Source organism: Ochotona princeps, chromosome 5 (assembly GCF_030435755.1).
Source record: "Ochotona princeps isolate mOchPri1 chromosome 5, mOchPri1.hap1, whole genome shotgun sequence".
Classification (NCBI taxonomy): Eukaryota; Metazoa; Chordata; class Mammalia; order Lagomorpha; family Ochotonidae; genus Ochotona; species Ochotona princeps.
In genome coordinates this window covers 2077962-2085188 of record NC_080836.1, presented here as the reverse complement: position 1 = coordinate 2085188, position 7227 = coordinate 2077962, and positions in this window count along the sequence as shown.

Below are 7227 nucleotides of genomic sequence, written 5' to 3'. Positions count from 1 at the left end.
CTCCTCTGCCTGAGTGATGTGGGGATCCTGCTGTGTCCCCTGGCTTTGCTGAAACGTGGCCTGCAGATGCTGGCTCCCAGGGACAGAAACTGTCATTTCTCATACGGAGTTACTAAAAAAAACAGAGAGGAAAGTTTATTCTCAAATATTAACAGCCGGAGTAGTCCTCCTGAGCTCACATTAAAAAAAAAAACCACACACACACGGATTATTGCTAGCTCAGCTGTCTGTATCCTTTTGGAACCTTTGCATACTGAGCAGCCTGGTTTTGGAGTTAATATTCATTCCTTGCGCTGACTGCGTGGCGTCTCGTGCAGGCTATGAGAGACACCAGTGCCTATATCAAGATAAATTGCCTCTCATGGTCTCATTTTCTCTACTGAAAGACTAAAAGTGACAGTATTGACAATTAAAGATGGCATGCGGATTAAATAAACTAATGGGAGCCAAACGACTGGCATTTATCTAGATAGCATGGACTCCTGATTAATGTATTTTTAAAACTCAAAACTATTCCCTTTCCTCTCTTATCTGTGACATCAAAATATCTGTTTTATCTTTGGATGATTTTACCTTGCACCTCCGGCATTTCTGATCTAAGGTTTGTAAAGAGTGAACAGCACCAACACTGCATGGGCTGAAGTTGAAGAAACCTGCAGGTGGGTAATGGCAGTTGGAGATCCTGACATGACACTTGTTGAGTTCAGCATCCTGTAAGTCTATGTGCGACTCTATAAATGAGGGTAAGACCTGTTTTCATGTCTTACATCATAAGGCAGTGAATATTGTCATCCCTATATCGTGTGAACTTCAATAAATATTTATAGAGAGACCACAGGTGCTATTTTCTCTGATTACACAGTCTATCTTCATGGAAATTCATATTTCTTTTAGTCATGTAGTATTGTAGAAACTGCAGGAATGTCCTTTACCATGGCCAACACTGGCTGCCTTCACTTAGCACATAGGGAAAATCATAAGAAGTTAGCATTTTGGCTCAAGTGATGGAGGGATTGGGTTTGCTCTGATAGTATGTGCATAGTGTAGCCTGTTTTCTACTGCCTGTTCTTTGTCTTTCTTCCAGAGAGGAGGACGTTACAAGCATTTTCTGCCCCAACATCAACTTCTTATGGTTGAAAGTTTGAGGCTCAGATGTGCTTCATCTTCCTTTGCTTAAAATCACCACATTTCATACCTTTCATGTCTGAATACGGATGTATAAAAAGAACAAGATAAATCTAGGAGAAAATTATTAAAGTGAATCAATTACACGTTACCAGAAAACTTACTAAGGGAACTCCCTACATGTGTTTTATAACATTCACTGCATGTGTAACTTTAGGAGTGAATTTTGCTACATGCTTTTTTTAAGACATTTGGTTCTGTAATATTTTTAAATTATACATTTCTTACATTTTCAACATTTTAGTGATGAAATAATACAGCATATCCCAGTCAGATTATATTTTCTTATCTATAATCGTATTTTAGATAATTGTGCATATTTACATGTGTGTTTCAAGTCATTTCTTCTCTTTGTGGCGTCTTATTCAGTTATATGATGATGTCTTTGCTCGCTCAGTACTATTGTAGAAGTGCGTATTTCAGCAGTTTCCACATATGCTCCAATGAGTACAGTTGATGTAAACATTTCTCTAGCTGCTTCATATGTGCAAGAGAATTTGTACCTTATGTGAGGTGCTTCAGAAAGTTCTTGTAAAGTTGAGTTGAAAACTAATATATTTTGATGTGAACATTTTTCAAAGCCATATGTAGAATTTTCATGTATTTCCAAGAGCTGTTTGAAGTCCCTTGAAGTTTTGGGAATACATTTGCAGTGACTTGGATTTTTTTTTTTTTATTCAAGCCAAGAATAACAATCTATGTGGTAACCATCTTCACAGCTTTTTGTTCTTGGAAACCTGATATAACTCCACGTTTAACAAATCTTCCTAGTTAGTAGTTTTGATACACATTATTGAAAAGGGCCAACACTTTTTACTTGTTTTAGGCAACGACATTGAGTCTATTCTGAAATCCCAATTTTATCTTTCCCCTTTATCCTTCTCATATTTAAAAAATTGTTTTAGTGATTTTCCATGACGTAAATACAGTTCCTTAGATATACGCATTCCCACTTTTTCCTCCCCTTTAACCTCTGACTTTCCGCAACACGCCGTTCTAAAGCATATTATTAGAGTAGTATAGTTCCTTAGCAACAAACTTTAGAATTCTTCGATTTACATGCACCATGGCATTGTAGGTATAGACTAAGGTACAAAATGTAGCACTACGTTATTGAGATGAGATATGTTTAATTGTTTCAGCGGGTGTTCTCTTACTCAGGAGTGGAGAGGCATACTGCAAGCCACTGCAATCTATCTTCCCTTCTCAGTTTGCTAGTCTCCATTATATAGATAGCAACTTAAAAAAAAAAAAACCTCATACATGTTCTCCAATATACATTTATTTGTTTTATATTATGTATGAATGTTGCCCGATATCTGAGAAAATTTATTAATATTCCCCCTTTTGAGATGAGCTTATTTCATTGGGCAAAATAGTCTCTAGTTGTTACAAATAGTAGAATTCATTGCTTTGCAGGAGCTGTGTAGTATTCCAAGGAATAGAAGTACCATAATTTCTGGATGGACATCCGGATTGCTTCCATGTCTTCACTAATGCGGATGCTGCTGTTTCAAATGTACGGATGCAGGTCACTTTACCCCACACAAGTTTCACTTTCTCTGACTCCATTCCCAGAAGTTTGTGGTTGGGTCATGCACTCTGATTTTGTCTGAACACACTCCATACTGACTTCCACAGTGGCTGTATCAGCCTACACCCTCACCAATGACCATAACTTGACGGCACTAGTATAGTTTGGTAACTTTTCCCTACATTCACATCAGTAGGTTTTTAAAGTAAATTTCTGAGATAGGTCATTCTCACTAGAGTTCAGGGGAACCTCAAAAAAGATTTTCAGTTACCTTAATAGCTAAACAGCCTGAAACATTTGTGTTCACACTCTTTTGAAAACTGTCCGTGCATTCCTTAGCCCATTTCTTTGCAGCGTCATTTATTTGGTATTGTTGAGTTTTTGAAGCTCATTGTAAACCCTGGATATTGCTCCACTATCTGTTGTGTAGTACACAAAGATTTTCTCCCAATCTGATGATTTCCTCTTGATTTTTACTGATTTGTACATGTGAATCTATCTCAATGATCTGTCTAATCATTCATGGATGCTGTTAGCTAGTATTTTGCTGAGGAGTTTTGCATCTATGTTCATCACGATTACTGGTCTGTAGTTCTCTTTATCTGTTGGGTCTCTATCTGGCTTTGGTATTAAGGTGTTGGCTTCATGGGAAGATTTTTGGAAGGATTGCCTATCTTTCTATTGTTTAGAAGATCTTCTGGAGGATTGGGGTGTTTTGTTCTGGAGACATTGGGTGGATTTCAGCATGAAGACATTCTGTCTTGGGCTTTTATTTGTTGGAAAGATTGAATTACTGATTGAAGATCCATTCCAGTTATAAGTCTGTATTTTCAAACACCTCATGATTCATTCTTGGTAAATTGCATGTGTCAAGAAATCTACCCGTTTCATCTAGGTCATTCAGCATTTTAGTGTATATTTGCTTGTATTCGTTCCTGGTTAATCTTCGTATGCCAAAAGTATCCATCACTGTATGTCCTTTTCCATCTTTGATCCTATTGATCTGTGTCTTAATATTTTGTGGAAGTTTAATCCCCATTTTCAGAGATTAAAAGGGGAGTCCTCCAACAGATCTCTCCCTGCTTCAGTGAGAGCATGCAGAGTGAGTTCTCTCCAGGGAATCTGCTGTAAAAGTCATACTGGCTCAGTGTCTCCTGCATACTTTTTCTAAGTCCATATTGTATGCACTGCTCATCTCAGGTCTCTGCCAGCTAGAACTTATTACCCCTAAAATTTGTACCATAACTTGCAGCTAAGATAGAGCTGTTTTCTGTCCAACATACCAAGTCCATGGCCTTGTGTTATTAAGTAGAGAAACAGACTCATTCCCCAGGAAGAACTATACTGAGGAATTCTGAGGTAGACAACTCGGGGGATTCAGGTAACTGTTAGGTAGAATGTAGTGACCCATGAACCCTACATACAATAGCTTATGCTGACCTGTGTCCCATTCTTGCAGCACCAACAGTGTAGAATCTCTCCTGCACTCACTGAGCAGTGATGGTACAAGGGCTGTGGGCATGACACCCCCATCACTGGCAGCAGGTGACACTACACTGGTAATGTTGTGCCCTGCTGAGTAAAATTCACAGAAAGCAGGACCTCAGTCACTCACCACCTTTATCTGTCAATCAGCGGATGCTGGGGTCCGTGCAGTAGGTGTGGATGACACAAAGGTGTGAAGAGAACAGCTCCCCTGTGTGGCAAGGCCTGGCGGAAATCTCTCTGACCACCTTAGAAGAGGGCCTCCTTAATGTGCCACAGTGGGAACACCTGGGAGAAGACTTAAGGAGAGCCAATAATCAACGGCCTCTTCCCCCGGGGATAGGATAGCTCAATTGCTGATCTTACCCAGCTGCCATAGTTTATTTCCAGTTTCAAAGCCTTCAGAATGTCCCGCTTGATTTCTGATCATGGTAACGAAAGCACCATGGAGTTTTGTCTTTCTTGTTAGCAATGCTAGTTAGGTAGGGATTCACTTAACTTGTGGAACAGATTGCTCTTTTTCAGAAAATTGGAATGCAACTGAGCACCCGCTGGCTGTGGTGATGTGCGTGCCCACCTATTTTCCCAGACCAACGGCAGTTAAAGAAGACCTGTCAGTCCTCCTGTGACCAGAGCACGACTTCGCGGTTACCGCTGCCACTGTGACAGCAATAGCTACAGCTGCCGCTGCTGACGCCATGGCCATTGTGGCCCTGGTGACTGTTGTATCAGTGACTATGACTAAACAGACCTCTGTGGTTCTTCAGACACAAGAACAGTTTAACCAACATGTTTGAACTGGCTTACTAATTATGAACTGATGAGTGAACTTGATTTAAGAACAGGGGGACATATTATCTGAGGACCTCTCAGTTTCCAATTTGCAGGTAATTTATGGAGAAGTTTTTCAGTTCATTTGTATGGGACTTGGAATGTTCTGTTTGATAATTTACACACCGGCTGCTTGGGAAAAATTGTAACCATCTATGCCACCCGGGTTTACAATCTGTGGTCTACTGGGACAGACATTGGCTGGGGGTTTTTGTCCTTTGGAGGGTTATTGTGCCTCGTGATCTTCCTGCGTGTCTGGTTTATGTGCCTGAGACATCGGCAAGATAATGCCATTATGTGACAGGTCCTGATGGCCCTGGAAGCAGGGGCCTCTCCCCAGGTATAGTTAAACATGCTAAACTGGTAGTCAAAGATGGGTAAGTATCCGATAAGGCTTTACCAACCTAAGACAGGCACCGCGTTCACAACTATGCAATTAGCCCATGATGGGTAAGGAGAGCCCTAACTCAAGACAGGCACGGTCTCTTGCTTATTAAAACAAAAAGGGGGAGCTGTTAGGAGCACTGCACGAGTGCCCTGCCCTAAGATGGTGGCTGGTTCAAGGCCAGGAGGCAACAGGAAGCCAGGAGGTCACAGGTGAGGCGGATCTGCCTCCTTTCCAGGGCCTGACCAGTCAGGTAGCACCCAGTGGGCCCACGGGAATGCAAGTAATGGGAGTGAGAGCTGAAACTGCTATGGCAATATATATAGTTATTGTTATGTTATAGGCTAGGCTGTCTTCGCAATTTTTTGGAGCATAGGAAATATAGCTATTTTAGCTGCTTTTATAATTTTTAGCTAGAGGAATTAAGGATGCTTTTATTAAAGAAAAATGCTTTTGATTATTGTTTCATTGTTCATGGGATTGCAGGGTCTATAGTTGTAGAGGGATTTAATATTTGTAAATTTGTTTTTAGATTTATATTTTTCCCCTTGTAAACTATTTTCCCATTAAATGATGGGTAACTTGTAGAAGTAGAAATGTGGTGGGAAAGTGCTACTAATTAGCAGATAATCACATGTGCTGTGGCTTTGGAGTCCTGCCTGTTGCTCCATGCCTACTGTTGAAGAATGAATAATGGCTTGCTTTGAAGAATATGAATACAGTGTTTGTTTTCTAAAAATTTTTTTTATTGTATTTTTGTTGACAATCTTTACATAGTTAATTATGGTAAAAAAAAAAAAAAGGTTCAGGGGGTATAGGGAAGTGGGTAATAGTATTATGTCCATGTTGTTTCCGTCATGTATCTGAGGTAAAGGGGGATGTTGACAGAGAAGCCCCACCCAATTTCACACCCCCCATAATCCCAGATGTGGGGCATACTCTGAGATCCTTGCTCAAATGGTTTTAATAGTTCTCCAGTTATGAATCGCTGCCAGTTTCACTCGATGAGGTCGTCCACTGATTGTCACAGTCCATCATAGAGTCTCCATTTGCCCCATATTTCACTGCCAACATATAGCTGAGGTGGTTGATTGACTTGCTCTGTCCTCTGTCTTTTCCTGGCTAGGGTTCTGAGTCCAGCAGTTCGATTGGGGAGATCTCCAAAGAAACTTTGAGGTATTCCCAGACCAGACTCTTGTATGTTCTAGCAAGCACAGGGCCCGGCACAGTCCATCACCACAATCAGCTGGTGGTTGCAATTGCTGGGTTAGTTCTGTTTTCAGTCCTGACTTGCACTGGAACCAATGGGTGTTGCAGTCCAGTCTGGTTCTGCCCAGCACATACTCGGCCCTTGCATCAACCAGTGAGAGCTGCAGCCTAGTCGGGGCGACAGAAAATAGCCCCCACCAGGCCTGCCCCCTACTCTGGTTTGCCAGTATGTATAGCAGACTAGTCCAGTCTGTCCCCCATCCCATTTGGCTCTTGTACTTGTCAGTGGATATTAAAGCTTAGTTCCATCTAACCAACTCAACCATCCAGCCCTCACGGATGTTGTTGAGTGCCTCTCTGTCTAGCCACCCCAGCCCCCATCCTAGTTTTCATGCCCTCCCACGGGAATAGTGACCCAAGAGGGGGCAACCCACTATTTCCCTCCCAGGTCTCTCTCAGTCCCGGGTTATGCACTCTTTAGGTGGTTCTGTGATTTGACTTGACAGAATTAGTCCCCAATGCCAGCTTTTGCCAGTTGATGCTGTGGCCAAGCCCAAACATCCCTCACCTACTCTAATTTATGCTTGCACCAGCAGGA